General features: G+C 40.8%; 1 protein-coding gene across 7 annotated transcripts in view; it reads left to right on the forward strand.

The window, feature by feature from the left end:
- LOC116591218 overlaps positions 1–23,438 on the forward strand; it is a 198,499-nt gene that overhangs the window by 75,340 nt on the left and 99,721 nt on the right. For 3 of the 7 annotated variants that reach the window (XR_004285877.1, XR_004285876.1, XR_004285872.1), the window contains 2 exons: positions 17,784–18,995; positions 19,929–20,939. The gene's annotated coding sequence lies outside the window, so the exon portion shown is untranslated. Of the gene's footprint in view, positions 1–17,783; positions 18,996–19,928; positions 20,940–23,438 lie in introns of those variants that run through there. The other 4 variants (XR_004285873.1, XR_004285875.1, XR_004285878.1 and 1 more) reach the window with 4 other exon arrangements.

Genomic DNA, 23,438 nt, shown 5'->3' on the forward strand with positions numbered 1-23,438 from the left:
AACTCAGTTATCTAGAAACTCCCATTCCCTACATTTCTGGATTGAGGAGATTTTGTTTCTGTTTTTATTCATCAGGGAATGAAGTGAAATGATTGCATTTCTGCTTGAAATTCAATTCTTTTTTTAAAAAAGATTTTATTTATTTATTTATTTGACAGAGATCACAAGTAGGCAGAGAAGCAGGCAGAGAGACAAGAGGAAGCAGGCTCCCCACTGAGCAGAGAGCCCGATGTGGGGCTTGATCCCAGGACCCTGGGATCATGACCTGAGCTGAAGGCAGAGGCTTTAATCCACTAAGCCACCCAGGTGCCCCTTGAAATTTAATTGTTTCCAGGAATCTCTGGAGGAGAGAGTCTCTAATGATTCTAGATGTCCTGTCTATACCTTTTAACAGCTCTGCATTTATTCCTGGAGTTTCTTGTGTGTGAAGATGGATATTGGAAAGGAGGCATTGAAAAGAGCAGCAGTCCTGTTACTGCAGACTGAATCACAGCTGTTCCTGGTCAGTTGTCATTAGGCAAAGCTCGAACCTTCTGACAGGGTCTGGCTTCATTGTGCTCTGGGTCTAAGAAGGAGTCGCTGAAAAGTGAGCAGGGAGTGAGGTCAGAGTGAGGCACTTCTTTGTTAACTCTTTTATCCTTCCTCATCAGTTTGGTATTCATCAGATTTGGAAGGTAAGTCAGTACTTAAACTTGGAAGGTTCTGGAGTGGTCGGTCACGTGCCTCCATCTTTCACCCCAGACAGAACTTTCTGCAAAATCCCTGACTTTTGTGACAGGAGACCAGTCAGTTCAGGGTCTGCTGAAATACACCTGGAGACGGGAAACACTACTGCATGGAACAGGCCCTCCACTTAATATTCAGAGCGAAGTCCCGGGAGCAGCAGCAGGATGTGGGCTGTAAGTTAGCTAGAAATGCCAGATGGGGACCTGGGTGACACCTTCAGGGAAGGATCTGGCTCTTGGTTTCTGGTCAGGTCATGATCTCAGAGTTGTGAGATGGAGCCCCAGGTGGAGCTCTGTGCACAGCTGGGAACCTGCCGGAGAGTCTCTCCCTCTGCCCCTCCCCCCACTTGCATGCACACGCTCTCCAAAATAAATCAATCAATCTGAGGCCTCACACCAGACTTGCTGAATGAGAACCTTCATTTGACAAAATCTGGAGGTAATCATAACCTGTTGATGTTTGAGAAGCCCTGGGCTTTTCCATTATTGGATGGTCGTGGGTGTCCGAAAATAACATGGGACAAAACCCTGCTGCTCTGGTGTGGACTGTGGGCCAGCCTGCCTGTCCCTAGTCCTGGGCTGCTCACTCCAGCCATCTCTGACCTCCCCCAAGTGAGGCCTGGCCAGTGGTGCAGCCTCTCTCACACTTTCTGTGTCAAAGCTGCAGCTGCTCTAGGGCCCTGATCACATCTCACCGCACTCTTTGAGGTCTAACTCTCTGGTGTCCCTCCAGGGGGCAGAGGATGATAACTAAGAGGAGTAGGGGCATTTATACCATGTAGGGAGAGAAAAGAGCCAGGAAAGATACAGAAGCCATATTGCTAGCTCTTCCTGCTGCGCTAGGCTCCATAGTACCTTGCCTTCTCCTGCCACCTCACCAGAAACGTCCTGTGTGACCAGCTGTGTCTGGGGGGAAGTGGTGTGCAGCTTAGTAACAGACTACTTGTATTTGTTCTCCCTCATGCATCTTTTCCTTTACTTTTTTTTCCCCCTCTGAGATTGTACCCCTAAATCAGCAATACCTAAGCTTTTCCTTAAAGTCTGCTCTGTAAGGAACCCAGACGAAGACATCTGCCTTATATGAGCTTTACTCACGGCTTCTAATCCTGCCATCTGGTTGGCTTTAGAATGGTTGATTTCATTCATATAACTCCTTCCTTCAAATTGTACAAGACAGCTACCATGGCTTCTCCATTCTTGGCTAAACACCCTCAGTTCCTTAACAATTCCTCAACATGAAGCTGCTAGGTATTTCACATTCCTCACATCTCACTGTAACGTGTCTTCCTAAAATTGTGGTTCCTCTGGTGCCCTTCCAGGCGAGGCTGGTGCGGGGCTGAGCTCATGGGGTTCTCATTTGTTTGACCGTGGGCATTACCGCACCACAAACACGGCTGTCCAGGTCTGGGCCTGCTCCTGTGAGGAGAAGCTGACTGGGTTGTGGTGGTCTGACCAGTTAAGATAAACTTAGTGAAGTTCGATGGAGTGAACCAGGCACAACAGCTCTGGTTTTCTGTGTCATCTCCTGAGGGAAGGCCAGACTCTCTGTGGGACCCGGAGTTCCTCAGGATGTCTGTATCTTTATGTACCCCAGGCAGGGCTTGGTGGGATAAGGGATTCAAATAACTTCTCAGGTGCTGTACCCTCCTTGGGGATGGAGGCTTCATTATCTCTCATCCAGATAAATCCAGAGCCAGAGTTTGGCTAAGGGGTTCCTGACAAATATTAATGATTACACCACATTTAGGTTTTCGACCTCAGAATACAAATGTATGAGGATGATCCAACAAACATGTAAAGTGTTCTTGTTTTTCTGAAGCTCCCCCCATCCTCTTTTTTTTTTTTTAAGAATCTACCCTCCTATCTGCCCTGCCTCCCCTCAATTTGAGGAGTTTTATGATCTGTCAAGCACTGTGTGGGTCTTTTGGGGAACAGAGATAAGTGTGAGAGGTGGTACCTGCCCTGCAGGATCTTGCAAAGGCAGGGCCTCCCACATAACATGGTTCAGGATACCTAATATCATAGGGAGCGTATGAAGGCTGAATGAGCTCAGAGAAGGCGAAGTCTTGGAACAGCCAAATGGAAAGCACTTCATTTCAGTGAAGGGGAGACTTTTGGATTTGTGGTAGAACTCTTTCCTTTAAACTTCATGGCAGAAACTTACACAGAGATCCAATTCTTTCGGTCACTAGAAACTGCGCTGGGATTTCCCTTGTTCCTTCAGGCAAAGGATGTGTCCTCTTTTCTGATATGTATAGGATGCTGTAAACACATATGGTAAAATATTTACCTGGGTCAGAGAAATGACATTTCTGTCTTTGGTTTCAAAGACTGCAAAAAAAAAAAAAAATACATAAAACACTGGTGGGGAATCTATTCAAAAATAAGCCACAAAACTCTCTCTGTTCAGAAGTTAATACTTTTGGCTTCCTATCAGGCTCCCATCCCCTGGAGATGGAGGAAAGCAGACTCAATTATTGTTGGCGTGTTTGCTCACCTATTTTTAGCTCTAGAGAAGTGCCACGGTAAAGGGCCAGACAGGGAAAGTCAACCTGAGGGGAATGGGGAGGCACACATTCCATCCCTCGCCAGCCTCTACCAGTTCATTCTGAAAGGCTCCTGGTAAGGAAACAGCACTTCCTTGGCTTCTTTCAGCTCCTGGGACTCGTTCAGCTCCTGGGCTCAGAATACAAATGTACCAGAATGATCTAATAATCATGTAAACTGTGCTGAGGTCTAGACTATTTTGTCCCCAGCCCTCCTCTTTTTTTATGAGTACCTACATGCACAGAAAAAGCGGATTAGTTATAGTATTGAAGGGTTCTCTTTCCCATGGCTCCTGGGGTCCCTGTGTCTTCTGAGGGGTTGGGAGCGGGGACAAAAGGAACAGTAAGAACAAGAGTGGGTTACAGAAGCTGTGGTAAATGGTTGGAGGCTTCCCAACACTGCTTTTGGAGGAAAGCAACAACTAGGGAGGGTGACTTGGCCTACACTGTGGTTTTCAACCTGGTGGCTCTACAGAGACCCTGAAAACACGTGTGAAACGTGTGGACTCGGCTGTTTCAGGACACTTTCCACTCTCTTTGCCCGCCATCTTCCTTTGTCGAATCACTCGGCAACAACTGCTGTTCTTGCTTCTTGAACATCTGATTCCAGGCCTGGCGACCCTCATGTTGTGCTTTTTTATCTGTGTACTTTCACTCTTTTTCCTCCAATTCATTCCCCTCTCAGTGGTTAATGAACTTCAGAGAAAATCTTGATCTAGAAGCATCAATGGGAGGAGGGGTAGCTAAACAAAACCCCCAAACCCCCTTTGCACTTTTTGAGGGTCTCGCCTTTGCACTTTGAACACAAATTCAGAGTTCTACACCAAAGTCTAACCCAGTGCCTCCCCCCCCAATTATGAGGTCTCTTCAGTTCTGGAATACTCTTGCCTGATTCTTTCCCTCACGGCTTGCGATGCCCTCTGCTTTCCTTGTTGGGCTAACTTCAACCCATTCTGCAAGCTTAGCTTTAAGTGCATACTCCCAAAGAGAAATCACTGGATTCTTCAGTGTCAACGTAATCCTCCCATTCTGTTTGTATGCACAGCATCTTTTTTTCCCAGAATGTCTTATATCTTAAGACCATGTATTTATCTTTGTATTTATTCATATGCTTCTTTCCCCCTCCACAGACTCAAGTTGCCATGAGGACGGTTTTTCCCACTATCATATCCCCTGTGCCTGGTTGGGTTCCTGCCTGCCTGAAATATCATAGATTCTCAGTAATTATGCATTGAATAAATGAATGAACATCACTGACATTTAAATGAAGGAACTAAAGTAATTTTGTGATTAAAAACTATGAATGCTTGAATAGAATGTATTCATTAGAAATTATTTAGGTATATATTTATTGGTATGAAAAGATGCCGGGTTATTTTTTATTGAAAATAAAATTTAAAAATGCTTTGTATTGTTTTCACATACTGTTTTTTTTTAAAGATTTTATTTATTTATTTATTTGTCAGAGAGAGAGAGAGAGAGAGAGAGAGAGAGAGAGAATGCAAGCAGGTGGAGTGGCAGGCAGAGGCAGAGAGAGAAGCAGGCTCCCTGCTGAGCAAGGAGCCCGATGCAGGACTCAATCCCAGTACCCTGGGATCATGACCTAAGCCGAAGGCGGTGACTTAACCAACTGAGCCACCCAGGCATCCCTTTATAAACTATTTTAAAAGAAAGATAAATATATTGGTATATAAATAAATATCAAGATGGAATAGAGGTGGTTTCCATTTGTTTTTACTTATTTGTGTTTTCCTACATTGAATTTTTTTGTTTTAAAGTTAGAGAATCCATTTATTCATTAATTAGTTGTTAATTCATTTATCAACTATTTATTGAGTATCTTTGTTCTATCAAGCATTGTTCTAAAAATAAGGATTATGATTATAAAATTCAAACACAAATCCTCTTACGTATCCCCTCTTTTTAACATTCCTTTCCAGTTAACCACTTCAGTAATTTAGATGGATCTTTCTGGAACTTTTCTCTATTCATTTGATAATATTTATATAAGTTCAATTTCCTTACACATATTTATAGATTTTTGAAATTTGTGATCATATTCTGCCTTTATGTGACTTCCTGTACTACTCTTATTATAATTTATATTTTATATATTATGTTACATTTACATATATGTGTATGTAATATAGTACATAATATACTGTATTATACATTACATTATTACAGTATTTTATATAATATATAATTTATTACATAAGTTATTATTGTAACTTAATAATATACCTAGAAAAAATTTTCCTGCCATTGTTTAAATGTACCTCATTAAAATAGAAAAGAAGAGCTGCATGTTTCCATAATTGTGTCATCAACTCTTTTATTAATGAGCACTTAGATTATTTTAAATTTATTCTGAGTTTTTTTTTTTAAAGATTTTATTTATTTATTTGACAGAGAGAAATCACAAGTAGATGGAGAGGCAGGCAGAGAGAGAGAGAGAGGGAAGCAGGCTCCCTGCCGAGCAGAGAGCCCGATGCGGGACTCGATCCCAGGACCCTGAGATCATGACCTGAGCCGAAGGCAGCGGCTTAACCCACTGAGCCACCCAGGCACCCCATGAGTTTTTTTAATAATACACTAGAACAATGTGTTATTTATGTAATTAATAGTATTAAGGTTGGAATTTAAAAAGGGAGGGAGGGGTCCCTGGGTGGCTCAGTTGGTTAAGTGTCTTTCTTTGGCTCAGGGCATGATCCCAGCAATCCTGGGATGGAGCCTGGGATGGGCTTCATCGGAGGCCCTGCATCTCCAATGCCACTGCCCCCCTCCAGCCATACATAAAAAAAAAACAAATGTTGCACCACTGGACCCAGGAGAAGTTTACTCCTGATATCTGCGGGCTAGATTTAAGAAAGTAACCGTCCAGTTTGGACCACATTTCAACTTGAAATTGACTATGTGGGGTCTAACAATTCTTAAATTGGGTCAGTCTGAACATATGACCCCACGCTTTCTGAGATAGGCAGTATTTTATGAACAAGTTAAATTACATTATTGATGCCATTTAGATAACTTTCAGGTTGATGAAAAATGTTAAAATTGACTTTTTTTCCTCAAGAGAATACTTTCTTTCATTGAATTATTTTAGGTAGCTGATGATTGTTGGGAACCAAAATTGGATGAGACCAAAAAAAAAAAAATCCCCCTTAACATCTTTTGTAGCTAAGTTTTTAAGGTTTTTTTGTTACCAGAGTTTGAGATCATAAAGGAAGGAATTATGGCTAAGTAACAGGGTATAAAGAGAAAGCAAATCCTACTTGGAAGAGGGGTGTGGAATGCCTCAGTTCCTGATTGCCCTTATGGCTGTAGCTCATTGATTGTTTATTCCTCTACATCTTTATTTCCTTGTTATTTAGGTATATATTTATTGGTATGAAATAAATTGCTTGGTTTTATTGGTTTTATTTAATTATTTTTTTCTTTTTAGAAGGTTGACATTTATTTTTTGGTCACCCCATCTGGGGGTAAAGTGAGGCCTGAAGCTTATAAAACTTGCCAACCTGCTTTAAAATATCTAACTTTTAAAAAATGCATGTTTATTTAATATGAGAAAAGAAATAAGATGTTCCAATTTTTAAAATGTAGACAAATACCACAAACATCACAAAATCCAATTTGATTAGTTAATAGCCTGGAAAAAACCTTTCTTCTACATTTTCTTGGCTGTATATTTTTGATCATCTTTTTATAGGATAGCTTTGTAATTCTCATAAGAATAAGAATTATTTCCTAAATAAGAAATAAGACTTTCTTCTACCTGGATAATTTAAAAGTTAGAACTTATTATTGATAGTTAGAGTGCACAAAATATGAACTTCACATGCAAATACATTCAATATTTTAATGCTTTTATAGCTTTGCATTTTACAAATACACAAATTCAAATAAGTAACAGGTCAAGTGATTTCCACCAGAAAGAACAAAATTGTATAAATCATATGCTTATATTTGTATACGCTGCATTATCAAATACATTCCCAACAAGAAAGGCTTCTGTTTTGACTAGTTGTTGGTAACAGTTCTTTTATTGCCGGATTTGTATGTATGATGATTGAAACAATTTTCATAGACCAGCCTCCCCTTTGGCGTATTTTGCTCTTTTCTACTATTCACTTGTGTTGGCTGATATATATATATATATATATATATATATATATATATTTCCAACTCAAATGAATCTCCAGAATGTTAGCAGCCACTCCCACAAACTTGATATAGAGGAACATGTGACCCAGGGAAAAGGCAAAAGGCAAAGAGACAGGTTTTAACCCATTATGATTAATTTTTTAATTTTCATAAAATTTTACAAAGACATACGACTATGGCCACACATTGTAAGGGCTCCTTCCTGAGCTTTGTGGGAGCATGAGCAATGAGGCACAGGTTTCATTAATTTTCGACTAAGTCTGTTCTGAAGACTCAAAGTGAGAGAGAGGCAGGAAGGGGAGAAAAGACAGATAGCAGGGAGGGTTGGGGGGTCAAACCTGAGTTACATACACAGATTTCATTTGAAATCTATGCCTCATATGTTGGAAAATGCTCACGCTTCTAACATTAATGTTTAGTGGGTCAAGATATGTGTCATATCATGTTAAAATATATGTAAAATAAACATGGTCAGTTTTGTGCTTGCCTTCTAAAAGTTTATAGACTATAATTTTCAAGGTTATTCTATGAATTTCAGGTTTGAAAATTGGAGACTAATTTTTTTCTTTTATTTATTCTTGAAAATTTTAAGTAAAATTTCCATAAAGTAGAATGTACATTAAGGGTGCTGACCAATGAGCTTTGACAAATGTATCAACCTCTGTAGCTTTGACCCCAATCGAGACCTATTTCTGTCACTCCCCCAATTCCCTCCTGTCTCTCTCTCTCTTTTTTTTTTATGTTCCGTTAGCCAACATGTAGTACATCATTAGTTTTTTGATGTAGTGTTCAACGATTCATTAGAAACATGTAACACCCAGTGCTCATCACAACATGTGCCCTCCTCCATACTCATCATCAGGCTACCCCTTGCCCCCGTCCCCTCCCTTCTGTAACCCTCAGTTTGTTTCCTGGAGTCCAGAGTCTCTCATGGGTTGTCTCCTGCTCTGATTTCTTCCTCCTGCCTCTTTCTAGTCAATATTCTTCTGCTCCAAGGCACCATTCTTCTGATTTCTATCATCATAGATTAGTCTCAACTGTTTTGAGATCTCCCTTCCCTCCCTGCCTTCCTTCCTTAGTCTTGACTGTTCTTAGACTTATAAATGAGATCACAAATACTCTTTTGTGTCTTGTCTCTTTTGTTTAACATAATGGTTTTTTGGTTTTTATCCATGTTTTTCTGCATACATTAGTTCATTATATAGATATGCCTCAATTTATTTATCCATTATCCTGTTAGTAGACACTTGGGTTGTTGCCACATTTTGGCTGTTATGAATAGGCTGCTGTGAACATTTTATAAGCCTTTTCTTTTCTTTTTTTAAAGATTTTATTTATTTATTTGACAGAGAGAGATGATAAACAGGCAGAGAGGCAGGCACAGAGAGAGGAGGAAGCAGGCTCCCTGCTTAGCAGAGAGCCCAATGCGGGGCTCGATCCCAGGACCCTGAGATCATGACCTGAGCCAAAGGCAGCAGCTTAACCCACTGAGCCACCCAGGCGCCCCTATAAGCCTTTTCATAAACATGTGCTTTTGTTTCTCTTGGGTAAACATGTAAGATGGGATTGCTCGGGGCCAAAGGCAGGTGCATAATAGACTTTATGGGACATTGGCTGCTTCATTCTTTCTTTAGTTTAACATAGTATCATTTCCTTAGTTTTTCTGAAGCACTTGAGAGATCCTCACAAGAATGTCTATTAAGCAAAAATGATTATTAATTAAAGTTTATGAGAAATAAGGTATGCAATTTAAAAAAATATATTTTATTTATTTATTTGATAGAGATTACAAGTAGGCAAGAGAGGAAGGCAGGGAGAGAGAGGAGGAAGCAGGTTCTCTGCAGAGCCGAGAGTCCGATGCGGGGCTCGTTCCCAGGACCCTGGGATCATGACCTGAGCTGAAGGCAGAGGCTTTAACCCACTGAGCCACCCAGGCGCCCCAAGGTATGCAATTTTTATGTCGGAAACTCCACCGCTGCAAAGAGTTGCCTTAATTACCTAAAATTAAATTTAATAATTACTAAGACATCCAAAAAACCTTGAAGGTCAATACGCTTCACACAAAATCTCAAAGCATTTCTCAAAAAGGAAATTATAGTGGTCAGCATCCAGTCAAGAGATAGAAATCATACAGTTATTTTAACAGAGAGACCCTAATATAAATAATGGTTAACTAGAAGTAAAATTATTAACTAGAGGGGCACCCGGGTGGCTCAGTCAGTTAAATGTCTGCCTTCAGCTCACATCATGATCCTGGAGTCCTGGGATGGAGCCTCAATCAGTCTCCATCCTAAGCAGAGATCTGCTTCTCCCTCTCCCTCTGCCTGCCACTACCCTTACTTGTGTTCTCGCTCTCTCTCTTTCCCAAATAAATAAATAAAATCTTTAAAAAAATTATTAACTAGATAACTGAAGAGGGAAAGGAGAAGAGCAAGATATCATGGAAGCAGTTACAGAAAACAGCTACCCTCCCTTAAGAGCAGAGGAGAAAGGAATGAGGTTGGAGTTAATTAAAATTTAGTAGTGTGGAGCTAAAACATACCTGTAGGGGGCACTGCTTGGCTGGCACTGATATCTTGGGGGTGAGGAAGACTCCATGACAGAGGTCTGCCAACTATTGCTCATAGGCCAGATTCAGCCCACAGTCTGTTTTTTGTATGGCTCTTGAGTTAAGAATGGTTCATACATGTTTAAATGGTTGAAAAAAAATAAAAATGGAAAGAATAATTGTACTGTTTTCCTAAGGCCACTGTAATAAAGTGTCACAAACTAGGTGGCTTAAAACCATAGAAATGGGGGCGCCTGGGTGGCTCAGTGGGTTGAGCCTCTGCCTTCAGCTCAGGTCATGATCTCAGGGTCCTGGATTCGAGCCCCACGTGGAGCTCTCTGCTCATTCCCTTCCTCTCTCTCTGCCTGCCTCTCTGCCTGCTTGTGATCTCTCTCTGTCAAATAAATAAATAAAATTTTAAAAAAACAACAACATAGAAATGTATGCTTATGCAGTTCTGGAGCCCAGAAACCCAAAATCAAATTGTCAGCAGGTCTGTGCTCCCTCTGAGAGTCTGGTTGGGATGGTTCTCTCTTCTATCTAGCCTCCTGTGGTGCCCAAAAACCCTTGGCCTCCTTGGCTGGTGGTCATGTAACTCTTATCTCTTCACATACTATTCTTTCTCTGTGTCTGCATCTTTATAAGATGTTTGCCTCTTTAACCTACTGAGCCACCCAGGCGCCCAGATGTTTGCCTCTTTTTAGAAAAATGACAGTCCTGTTAGATTAAAGCCTAAACTCATGACCTCACCTTAACTTGATTTCATCTGCAAAGACCTTACTTCCAGATAAAATCACATGCACAGGTACAGGAGTGGGGGTGGGGTGGTTAAGACTTCTGCCTATCTTTATGGGTGCACAATTCAACTCAGAACAGTGATACTATTTCGTGACCCATGAAAATAATGTGGTATGCAAATTTCAGTGTCCACGAGTAAAGCAACACTTGCCACACTCATTTGTTTATGTATTGTCTGTAGTCGGTGTCATGCAACAATGGCCAAGTTGGAGAGTGGCTACAGAGACTGCGCAGCAAGCAAAATGTCAAATATTCACTGTCTGACATGACTTAAAATCAAACGTTTGCTGACATTTGTTCTGTGCCACTGGTTTGCAAGTGTGGAAAAAGGCAATTAGATTCAAGTGCTGGAAGGACTTCCTCTCTCAGGGGAGAAAGACATGTTCTTGTATGATGCTTGGAGGGACATGACAGGAGAGGAAGCCCACAGGAGGCACATGGGAAGGAACACATCTCTTCCTTCTACAGTGTTTGGTCTCCTTGTGTTGTCTCCTTTTTGTGCCTTCAGAGGGAAGAAGCTAAAAAAGCAGAAATGTGGTCTGTAGATTCCCAGTCCTGAAAACGCAAAGCAGAGAGAGTATAAATTTTAAAATTATAGATAATAGCTGAATAATTCATCCATAACCTGTAAGGAAAAAAATATACATATCTGCTAAAGTCCTCACTTCTGTAATGGTATTTCTGTAATGGCCATGGTTTGTATGTGTGTATGTAAATACACAAAATATATGTATACATATTTATTTATTAATCTGAACTTATCATGTTGAGATTATTGTAGATTCACATACAGGTGCAAGAAATAAGGCAGACAAATCCTATATACCTTTCATCCATTTGCTCTCAATGGTAACTAATCCACAACAATTGCAGAACTGTGGTACAATGTGACAACCAGGATATTGACTTCTATATAGTCAAGATAGGGAAGGTTCTCATCACCACAGGATTCTTGTGTTGCCGTTTTATGGACAGGCTTTCTTTCTTCCCCCACCATCCCTACCCTATTCTATGTATGTAACCTTTGGGACTGGCTTTTTTTGTCTGGGCACAATTCTCCGAAGGTGCATCCAAACTGTTATTTATTTATTTATTTATTTATTTATTTATTTATTACTGTAACATTCCTTTTCATTACTGAGTGGTATTGCATGAGATGAATGTACCAGAGTTTGTAGAACAATCCACTAAATGAAGGATGTCTGGGTTGTGCTTAGTTTTAGGCTATTACAAATAAAGTAGCTAAGAACATTCTTGTACAGGCTTTTATGTGAATATACGTTTTCTTTACTGTGGGCTAACAGCCTGAGAGTACAATTTTTGGACTGTATGGTAATTGTGTGTTTGTTTTAAGAAACAGCCAAACTGTTCTCCAGAGTGGTTTTCGCATTTTACATTCTCACCAGCGATGTCTGAGTGATCTGATCTCTCCACATTCTTGTCTGCATTTGGTGTTGTCACAATTTTTTGTTTCAGCCTTTCTGATGGGTGAGTAATGGTATCTCACCGAGGTTTTAATTTTGCATTTCCATAATGGCTGGTGATATGAAATACCTTCTTGTGTGCTTATTTGCCATTCATGTAGCCTCTTCAGTAACATGACTGTTCATGTCTACACCTGATGTCTGATCGGGTTGTTTTCTTGTTTAGTTTTGAGAGTTGTTTATTTATTGTAGACACTAGTCTTTTGTCAAATACATGGTTTGCAAGTATTTTCTCTCACTCTGTAGCTTGTCTCTTAATCCTTTTAAAAGCGTCTTCCAGGAGGCGATCATTTGAATTTTGATGAAGTCCAATATCAGTGCTTTTATTTTATGGATTGAGCTTTAAGAACTCTTTGCATAGTCCTAGATCCCAAAGGGTTTCTCTTGTGGGTTTTTTTTTTTTTTTCCCTAGAAGTGCTTTGGTTTCATATATTCATTTAAGCCATTTATACATTTTTTTTTAAGATTTTATTTATTTATTTGACAGAGAGAGATCACAAGTGGGCAGAGAGGCAGGCAGAGAGAAAGAGAGGGAAGCAGGCTCCCTGCTGAGCAGAGAGCCTGATGCGGGACTCGATCCCAGGACGCTGAGATCATGACCTGAGCTGAAGGCAGCGGCCTAACCCACTGAGCCACCCAGGCACCCCATTTATACATTTTGAGCTCCTTTTTGTTTAATGTGTTTGGGTTAACATTCATCTTTTTGGTCTATGAGAGTCCAGTTGTTCAGCATTTTTTTTTTGAAAAGGTGATCTTTCCTCTATTGACTTGCTTTTGTACCTTTGTCAGACATAAATTGGAAATATTTGTGTGATTCTATTTCTGGGTTCCCTATTCTATTTATTATTGTTAATAATGACTGGTGTGTCTGTTTCTACTTCATACCGTATACTCTTGATCACTGTAGTTATATAGAAGTTGAAATCAAGTAGACTGATTTCTCCTACCTTCTACTTTATATTCAAAATTGCTTTAGCTATTGTAGTTCCTTTGCCTTACCATATAAATTTTAGAATAATCTTGTCTATATTTGTAAGTTATCTTGCTGGAATTTTGATTGGAATTGCATTAAACCTGTATATTAAGAAGTCTGGGATTCAGGGTAGCTCTTTGTTTAACTCATTTGTGACCCTCTCCATTGTTTATTTGTGTAGGTTAATATACATTAAAACTTCGCTAAGAAATGTGTGTGTGTGAGTGTGTGCTGTGTAAAGAAAGAAGGGAAATGGAATGTTACTTGTCCTGATTCAGAGCCTCCCTGGAGAGACAAGGTAAGGGACAGATAGCTCAGTGAGGGTTCGGGACCCAGGTGACCCAACTGCCGGACAGAACCTTTGGACACAGCCATTTCGACGTGGCCAATTTGATGCAGCCCCTTTAGTACACAATATCATTCAATCTCTCATACAACTTACGCTAGTAATAGATATCTATAATATCATTCTTAATCTCCATTCAAATCATGGGGGATTTTTACTTTCAGTTATGTTTGTTTTTATATTGACACACATTTTTGTCCCACCAATGAAGTTGTTAAATTAAAAAATGTTAACAGATGATATATTCACATGGGAAAAGATACAATAACATATGAAGAAATATACCTTATATTCTTATAGCACCCTCCCATAGCCATCCAGTTCTACCACACTCCAACATGTTTGTACTTTTTAATTGTCTGTTTATCATTCCAGACAATGATCTTCATAGATTTTCTCATACACACTGATAGTCCTTACTTTAGGATACTGTCACTCAAAATGTAAATGAAGTGGAATTTGACTTTTTGTTTCTTACGTTAACTCTGACAATGAATATGATCTAGAAATCTCAGTTTGTTCTATGTTTTTTAATGATGGCAATGGATGGTAATCTATCTTGACAGTTAACACCTTCCATTTTTAGACTTTGGTACCTTTCCCCTTTACTTTCTTATCTTCTGTTTGACAATATGGTTAATAATATGTTTAATTTAGGGCTTGAAACTTCCCTGTAAGTCATGCACTCTTACTTCTATATTCTGAAGATGCCTTAGTGAGACCAAGGAAAGATGAGTTGCTTGTTCAAGACAGAGGGCCAGGCGGTGGCAGAGCTGAGACTGAGCAGGGGCCCAGTTGGGCCTCTGCTCATCTCTCTGAGTGCATTCACTGCTGTAGGATGACTCAGATTTATTATTGTCATGGCTGAAATCTATTAGAAAAATGTTTCTCCCATCCGTCTCAATCCTCTGCTAATCATGCAGTTCATCCTTTAAAAATGAGGATTTCTTCTTTTTTTCTGACAGTTTAATAATTTCAGTTGTTTCTGCTCTCGTAGCATTTGCCCGGTTCAATGATTAATCCCCCAATCTGAGCCCACTTAGACCGGAGCAATATCTTGCCAACCAAAATGAGCAAGTTGAATAATTGAAATTTTTATTAAGGATGAAACTTCTTTACTATATTATATTTATTATATATGATAGTTTCAACTTTCCGAATCTTTCTTGTCAAATGTATTCTTTCTCATTATCTTCTTTATGTAATGTTTAATTTAAACAGCCAGTCTTCTGTCCTTATGCAGGAAAATAAGTTGGGACAGCTCTCAACCAATTAATACCACTTTTCAAGTTGGGATTGGTTTGTATTAATGTAGTAGTCTGACCCCTAGTGGGTGTAAGACGCATCTGCACCCGGATGGTAGCAGCAAATTTTGATCAGATTTTCTGAGAAGTGAATATGAGGCAGTGAAGTCCTCCTTGAAAATAAGTAAAATAAAAATGAAAGATAAATTGTGAATTCATAGAAGATTAACAACAAAAGCAAAATTCAGTCAAAATTGTGTTTTTTGTACAAAAATTTTCCAAATCTGTATTTTTACCGGTTTTTGATCACGTGTGATCAGGCTTCACTTATAAACACACATGTTTCAAGAAACACTTTTATGTTATTTGTTGGAAACCAAAACTTGTTTTGCCTCTGAAATTAAAGTCTTATTATCATCCCAGCATGGCCCTTTCTAGTTTTTGCTATAGAATTGGAATCAAGCCTAGAGCTAAGAGAGATATTTTTTTGTGATAATCTACTGAAGATCAGAGACCCAGAAAAGGTTGGTGACTTCTCCAAAGCCATAAAATGAATTGTCAACAAATGGAAATGTACTCTATCATTCATGAGACCCTCAGATCTAGGAAGGCCTGATCACAGCAGGAGAGAGAGTTCCAGCCTGATTTTTGGGAGGTAGGGGGGCAATGTCAAGCTCCAGGTGGGGAAGGAACAAACTATAAAAATCCAAAAGAAGGGCTTTATGTGAAAAGCAAAAACTCCTCTTTCTTTACCACATTGGGTTCTTTCAAAGCTACATCTTATAGGTATCTACTTTGATGTGCAAATATCAGATTTTTTTTTTGCATGGACAGACACACACAAAGAATACTATTTTCACATGTGTTCATACTATATATATTATTCTATACCTTGATATAATCATTTAATAAAATATCTTGGATATTTGTCTAATACATTTTTTTTTTTTTTTAGATTTTATTTATTTAAGAGAAAGAGAGGGAGAGAGTGTATGTGTGCACATGGTCGGGGGAAGGACAGAGGGAGAGGGAGAATCTCAAGCAGACTCCTAGCTGAGTGTGGAGCCAGATGTGGGTCTCGATCTCAGGACCCTGAGATCATGACCTGAGCCAAAACCAAGAGTGGGACGCTTAACTGACTGAGTGACTCAGGCATCCCTGACTACTTAGTAATTTGATATAAGAGGTGGCCTAATTTATTAACTGCCTTCAGTGAACTGCTATAAACAATGCTGTAATGAACATCCTTGTACATGTAACTACAGACTTATGCAAGTATATCTTGTGGGGCAAATTCCATGAAAGTGAAATTTTAGGCCAAAGCTTATGTCTGAGTATAAAAACACTTTTGAAACTGGCATTACCCCACCTCTTTTTCTTCACATCTCCCTTGTTCCCAGCTTTCGCTTCCCAGGCCCTTGGCTTTGTATTTCTCTTCCACTTAGTCAGCCCTCCACTGTGTCTTTTCTGCTCACTTAACCTTTTCTTTTCTGGAAAGAATGACTCCTTCTGCTACAGACTGTCTCACTTTTCTTTCTCCCTGCAAACTTCCCTGATACATTTTACCTTTCCTCTCTCCTCATGTGTCTCAGGCAGCTGAGGAAGGAGTATCTTTCCTCCTACATCTCTTCACTCTTGTCCTGTCCCTTCTGAGAGTTTCTGGGATCTTCTCCCATCACGTATCCATTATCTAATGTTTCCTTAATCTCTCCTTCTTAAACTATTTTCCTTGTCTTATAAAATTCTCTCCCCTTTTCTTAAACTATGTTTTCCAAAGTCCATCTACCTAACACTCTTTTTAGAGGGTACTTAGGGGGAAATGAATAATTTTGTCAAATAATTTTGCACTATGGGAGACACTGGGGTTTACTCAGTCTGCCCTCAACCAACCTCCATACAGTGTTATAAATGTTGGGAGAACACAATCTTCCTTCTAAATATGGACATTCTCTAGGTCTCTCTGCTTAGTTTCCCCTTCTCTTCTCTTTCCCTCCCCTCCTCTCCCTTCCCTTTTCTTCATTCTTCTTGGTTCTCTCTCTGGTTACTTAATCGATTTACTTAGGCTTCAACTACCCTCTGTGTATAGGTGCCAACTCCTCACCCCTGATTACTTTTCTCCCAAATTCCAGGCTCCCATTTTCAAACACCTGCCCGATAACCCATTACAAGTATCTATGCCAGTATCCATGCCAGAAAACCCATTAGAAGTCAACAGTTTCAAGATAAAAATTCTCTCCACATTTCACTCCAGCTCCCTAAAATTATGTTCCTCTTGACCTAGCTGTCCTTGTTTACTGCACTGCTGGACCAGTCATCATCACCAAAGTCAAAGTCAGCGGCTCCCCCGCTTTCTGTTTCTTGTGCATTCTTTCAGCTGCCAGAGCTGAAGGTTCTATCTCTTCATTGTCTGGCCTCCGCTCCTCACTCCCCTCTCTGGTTTGTCGCTCTCTCTTCCTAACTGGAATTTCTGAACTTCATTTCCTCCGTCCATTGTTTATGTCAATTCCAAATCAATATTTTTGGGGCATAACTACCATGATGTCTCTCATCATCAGAGTATCAATGCCATCTCTCTCTCTTTTTCTCTCACTCTTTACATTCATTAAATATTACTTCTACAGTCTCTATTGTACCACCACCTTGGTGACCTTCCCACTTCCTGCAGTTGTACTCCTGATTTCCTCATTCAGCTTTGCTCTCTGTCCTCTGAAGCCCCTCCAGCAGCTCTCCTCCTATGTCTTGAGTAATTAGTGTATTCACACTGACAACTCTTCTAGATGGTCTTACTCTTCCTTCTATCTCTAGAAGGATCTGCCCTCAATACCCACCCCCCCCCCATTACATTTAGTAGGAAGTTAGAGCAAATGGGACATTTGAGTCCATCTGATCTGGTCTGATCTAATCTAATCCAGCCTCTTATTTTTCTTCTATTCCTTTCTTCATCATTACTTTCAGGTGGTAATTCACCTTCTTGGGATACTATGAATGATTGGAAGTTCACTGCTCTTCACAGAGGCCTGAAGAATAAGAAATCAACAGCCACCGTTTGTCCCCTCAGTGTCCTGACTGGAGAAGAGGTCACCTGTGTGTTGGGAGAGTCACCGTATGTGCACAGACTTGATCTGAAATGCTGGTTGGATACAATGTTGAGGGAGTATTTTGCGAGAACCCCTCAAAGTTCCAGCAGAATCTAAAGGGAAAACCTGGATCCTTGGTGAATTTGCTGAGTTGTTGGACCAAACTTAAGGCCACTTAATTTTGATTTCTTAAGGAAAAAAGTATCTTCTGCTACTGAGGTTTGTGGTTTAATGAGAAGCGAACATTTCTAATGGAAATACATAGCTCTTGAAAATTCTTAAACTCCTTTCCTTGCTTCTGAACCAAGCACACTGCACAACTGAGAATTCTCCCCTAGCAGCAGCATCAGGGTCAGAGTTCAGGAAGTCAGTAGGTGGAGGGGAGCTCCAGCAGCGAGGAAAAGGGGAAAAAGAAGGGCAATCAGGGGAGAAGTGTTGATTTCTTTGCAAGCTGAGGATTGTCTACAAAGTTCTCCTAGAAAGAAGATGCAGAAATTGTGCACTAGTCCCAGAGGGTTTCATCTGACTGGTAAGTGAGGCAAAATACCCAGAGACTGCATGGACTAACAGCAGTGGATAGTTACTCAAATATGTATTTATTTTTCAGTGTCTTTTATTTTCAAGCATTTTTCATAGCTGGTTTTTGGAGGAACAATTGGATTGAGTGCTCATAGCTACTGGGTTTTATTCTTAGAATAACTCACCCTAGTTTTGAGTAGCCACCTTCATTTGCTAGTTCTCCCAGACTCCTGCCTTCCTAAAAAAGTCCCTGACACTCCCATGTTTGTTCTAATGAATGTTTCCATCACGGCCTATGGGAACGGAGGTCAGAATATAATGAATTTTGACTACTTCTTTATGAGAGTGAGGTCTTAAGGCCAGATGGTGTCAGTTATCAGATGTCAGAGCTAGTATGATAAAGATGGGATCTGGAACATGGTGTTGAAGGTCAGAGAGTTCCTGTCAAAGGTGGAAACTGAGCAGAAGCAGAAAAGAAAGTCTTTGCAGAACTCCTTGGCCAGCTGTGCACGTGCCACACCCGGATTCACAGTCAGTAGAAGTGGGCCAGGACCCGTCTCTCAGGAGCAAGGTGAGCTGCTCATCCTTTCCTGGCTTTCTGCTTGACCCCAGAAAATGCCTTATTATGCATCTCCTTGGATAAGATTAAAATAGGGCTGTTTTTTGGGAAACTTTTGGTGATTTAACCTTTATTTAAATTTTTTCTAGATTTTTTTGAAGTGTCTACCTATGTCATTAGTTGTACTAGTTATATTCCTGGTAGATATGCCTGGAGCATGGTGCTGACTTAAAATGGGCAAGTATCTTCCTCTTCATTTTTAAAAATACATTTATTTAGTTGAGAGAGAGGGAGAGAGCATAAGGAGGAGAGGCAGAGGGAGAGGGAGAGAGAGAATCCCAAGCAGAGTTTGTGCTGAGTGCAGAGCACAATGCCTGCCTCGATCCCATGACCTGGAGATCAGGACCTGAGCTGAAACCAAGAGTCAGATGCCTCACCGACTGTGACACCCAGGCATCCCTCTTCCTCTTCATTAGATACCCACCAAGAGGTTAAGTGAGGGCACCCTTTAGTGCAAATTAGTGGCAGAGTTGGGAAATATGGTAGGTTCCTGGAATATCCAGGTTGGGTCTCTGGCACTGGAACATAATGGTTGAACAGCCCTGCTCTCTAGTGCTGTGTGTGTGGGAAATTACTTCCTACAAAGGAAAAGTGGAACTGTGCTAGGGGAGAAGGTACAGAAACCCATTTTCTCTTTTCTCTTCAGCCCTTCCACCTTCCCTATAAATGCTCGCATGTTCTTGAAACTGAGCTATATAAAAATCAATCCTATTACCTGATTGCCTGGTGGTACGGGACATCCAGCATTAAGAAAAACGTCATGAAAGAGAATGGTGGCCTTTAAAAGGCTTTTTATTGGTTTTCAGTGGGCTTAACTGTTATCCCCAGGCTTTTAGACAACATTATCTCTTCGTATTGAAAATAGATTGCACTTTTTGTTTTAAGCTGAAATTGCCTAGTGCATGGAAACTACCAGAGTCAGTCTTGGTGTATCAACTTGGAGATATTACTGTGAGATTCATACTTGGGGGCACTTCGGATGTCCTCAAGGACCAAAGGAAGCCAGGGAACCAGAAGAGGAAGAAGATGGGAACTGAGACAAGTAATGACAAATAGAACAATGGCTCATTAACATATTAAAAAAAGGAGTTGCCCTGGCTGGGACCCCATGAGGCCACCACCTCCCCTCCTGCGACCACCCATGTCCTCTAGGTGCTCAAGGAAGAGTAACTTAACTGTGCAATGCTTATCAGCTCCGGGAAAGAAAAACGACTATTGTCTGGCTTCCAAACAGCTAATCTTTGAAGCGAAGAAGAAAGGGAAAGAATTTCTCAGCTAACTGGAGAGAATGATAAACCACAGACATCTGGGGGCTGATGGTCCTGAATGAGCACCTCAGAAGGGCCGGGATACATCGTAGCAGGAGGAGTCCTGAGATTTGAGGAATGGCTCTAAGGTGTCTGATAGCCCCACCCCACCCTTCGAGACTGACAAAGCGATTTCCTCAAGGGCCCAATCCTGGTGAAGCTTAGGAGCCATTTCAATGACACATGTGAGCACTTTTGGAAATTCCTAGACTATTTAGGGAGAGGAGGTCCCATGTAAAAAAGCCAAGGTCTGCTCATTACTTAGGTGAGGAGTTGGAGCACTGAGATTAGGGTTATTTTTGTACATGGTCATTTTTGTAAACTCCCTGTTTATGCAACCTGAATCTCAAGACTGATTAGCCCTTCTGGTCACCGCTGTTCCTTTGTTTGTCCATGCAAGGAAGTTCCTAAACATTTAAACTATATTAGACCTTCTATAAAAAATATTAAAGGGAGATATTTATCTATTACTCTACCTTCCACCCCCAGATCTTTTCTTACACTTAAGAACTGAGAAGATGCCACAGCAACATCTTCCTAGGAACATCGCCAAAGGCAAGGGAAGCAAGGGCAAAAATGAACTGTTGGGATTTCATCAAGAACAAAAGCTTTTGCACAGCAAAGGAAACAGTTAACAAAATCAAAAGACAACTGACAGAATGGGAGAAGATATTTGCAAACGACATATCAGATAAAGGACTAGTGTCCAAAATCTATAAAGAACTTAGCAAACTCAACACCCAAAGAACAAATAATCCAATCAAGAAATGGGCAGAGGACATGAACAGACATTTCTGCAAAGAAGACATCCAGATGGCCAACAGACACATGAAAAAGTGCTCCATATCACTCGGCTTCAGGGAAATACAAATCAAAACCACAATGAGATATCACCTCACACCAGTCAGAATGGCTAAAATCAACAAGTCAGGAAATGACAGATGCTGGCGAGGATGCGGAGAAAGGGGAACCCTCCTACACTGTTGGTGGGAATGCAAGCTGGTGCAGCCACTCTGGGAAACAGCATGGAGGTTCCTCAAAATGTTGAAAATAGAAATGCCCTATGACCCAGCAATTGCACTACTGGGTATTTACCCTAAAGATACAAACGTAGTGATCCAAAGGGGCACGTGCACCCGAATGTTTATAGCAGCAATGTCCACAATAGCCAAACTATGGAAAGAACCTAGATGTCCATCAACAGATGAATGGATCAAGAAGATGTGGTATATATACACAATGGAATACTATGCAGCCATCAAAAGAAATGAAACCTTGCCATTTGCGACAACATGGATGGAACTAGAGCGTATCATGCTTAGCGAAATAAGTCAAGCAGAGAAAGACAACTATCATATGATCTCCCTGATATGAGGAAGTGGTGATGCAACATGGGGGCTTAAGTGGGTAGGAGAAGAATCAATGAAACAAGATGGGATTGGGAGGTAGACAAACCATAAGTGACTCTTAATCTCACAAAAGAAACTGAGGGTTGCTGGGGGGAGAGGGGTTGGGAGAAGTGGGGTGGGGTTATGGACATTGGGGAGGGTATGTGCTTTGGTGAGTGCTGTGAAGTGTGTAAACCTGGCGATTCACAGACCTGTACCCCTGGGGATAAAAATATATGTTTATAAAAAATAAAAAATTTAAAAAAAAAAAAGAAAAAAAGAAAGCTACTCTGAGTTCACTTCCAAACCTCTTGGTGGAAGGAACTTCAGAGTTTGATCCTTCAAGCAGCACTTCCATGTATTAGGAAACTGCTACCCGGTGTGTGTGAGGTCTACATGCGGTGTGTGTCCCCGGGGCCTGATGGGTGTTCAGGACTCACAGATCTCCAGTATTATTTTCGTGGTCCCTGATTTGGAAACCACCCACCTTCTGGACTGGAACAATGTCCGGCTGCTCTGGAATGTTGCTTCCTTACATCAAGGCCTTTTTCCTTTTCCTGGAGAATCTTACTCTCTGCTCCTGAGCTTGCTTTGTGTTCACTTTAAGAGCAATAAATAGCACCTTATTCCTAGCAAAAAAAAAAAAAAAAGAACTGAGAAGATGATGTCATACATTCTGTTCTGTACCACCGAAGTAGCCCCAAACTATGATCCTACCTTTTTAACCTGTTGAACCTCTTTACCTACCTGTACTGTTGTCAGTTTAAATTAGATGTCCAAAATGGACCACATTCACTGCCCTGCCTTTTCCCCCCCATTTTTTAAAGAAAGACTTTATTTATTATTTTTTTTTAGAGAAGTTCTAGGGTCATAAGAAAATTAAAGGGAAGGTATATAGACTTCTCTTATAACCCCTGTCCTCACACATGTCCAGCCTCCCGCATTTCTTCTCCAACCGACTTCCTTTGCCGGCTCCCCACCACTGTTCATGATCTGCTTATTCTACTGGTCTCCAGTCTCAGAAACTCTGTATCAGTATGCAATTGTTGAGTATCTAATATGTGTAGGTTACCGGGTTAAAATGTGTGGAGGTTACAGGTAGGTACAGACACACTGGATTTCAGAATTTGGATGAAATTGGACAGACACATCTAAGTAGCATGAACAACTCCAAAACAGTTTGCAGCGAGGGTGTGGATGGAAAGGATGCTGTGTATGCCAGCCGCCAGCGGGGTCCACCTTCAGGAACAAGCCATTCCTTCTCCCAGGCACCTGATAGGTTGGCTGTGGGTGGCTCTCACCCGAGCCTCTCTCTGAGCCTCAGCCTCTGCTGGCAGAAGGGAGCTGCCTTGCCCAATGGCATACAGCCCACCCCAGTAACTGGTCAGTTAGAAGGCCCAAACACATGGCTCTTCTGGGCTCACTTTGAACAACTCTGCAGGGCCACCCTATTTCCCGAATTTCCATGGGGTTCGTATCCCCGTTCAGCTTCCTCCCAGCCACTTTGGCTGCCCTCCTTCAGTCCTACACCGGTGGTGGTATTCCTGGAAGACTCTGCAGTGAAACAGCTATGCTCTGAGATTCTGTTTCTCCAGGGAAATCAGCCTAAGGCAGTGGTCATGTCTCATCCTCCCCTCAGTCGCCAGTCCTATGTTAAAACTGGTTAAAATAATTATTGTTTAAACTGATTAAAACTGCCT

Source organism: Mustela erminea, chromosome 5 (assembly GCF_009829155.1).
Source record: "Mustela erminea isolate mMusErm1 chromosome 5, mMusErm1.Pri, whole genome shotgun sequence".
NCBI classification, from domain to species: Eukaryota; Metazoa; Chordata; class Mammalia; order Carnivora; family Mustelidae; genus Mustela; species Mustela erminea.